This window comes from Nannospalax galili, unplaced genomic scaffold, assembly GCF_000622305.1.
Source record: "Nannospalax galili isolate Female #2095 unplaced genomic scaffold, S.galili_v1.0 scaffold861, whole genome shotgun sequence".
Classification (NCBI taxonomy): domain Eukaryota; kingdom Metazoa; phylum Chordata; class Mammalia; order Rodentia; family Spalacidae; genus Nannospalax; species Nannospalax galili.
Window position 1 is genome coordinate 1,074,380 of NW_008345581.1, and position 582 is coordinate 1,074,961.

General features: G+C 36.4%; 1 protein-coding gene across 3 annotated transcripts in view; it reads right to left on the bottom strand.

The window, feature by feature from the left end:
- The window catches only part of Stag1 (stromal antigen 1), a 421,107-nt gene that overhangs the window by 112,749 nt on the left and 307,776 nt on the right, over nucleotides 1–582 (bottom strand). The window lies entirely within an intron of this gene.

Consider the following 582-nt stretch of genomic DNA (forward strand, 5'->3'; position numbering starts at 1 on the left):
GTGGTCATCTGACCTCTTGATCAAGGAGGCCAAGGTGACCCCAACAGACGGACTTGAACTAGTGTCCAGTCTATAAAGAGGAGATTCAACACAGAGGAATCATTTCCTCCATGCTTCCAAGAGAAACCAACAATGGTTGAGCAAAACCTTTGACTTATCTTCACATAGATGGAACTGGTAAAAGAAAGGAGCCAGGAGCTCCTCCCAAGCCCATGTGATGCCTTAGGAACAAATCCTCAATTGACCTTAATTGTAACAATAAATTGAGTTATTTGGGCCAACTATATGGTCTTAAACACCCAAAAGGAAAGTATAACCAAAAATTAAAATAATAAGTATATTTCTTTAAGAATCCAAAAAATTGTATTTCTCAGACATTAGACTTAAGTCCAGGTAAAACGTTATTTAGACAATTATTTCTTAGTAATTATTTTGTTCTTAACAGAAAAAATACTGCTCAGGTATAAGGCTTCAAATCTTGGTCTCCAATACTATAGTGCCCAGCTACAGCTGCTATTGTTCTAAAATGATGACTAAGTTTATTTTACTTTCTATCTACTGATTCTAGCCACTCCAACAGCT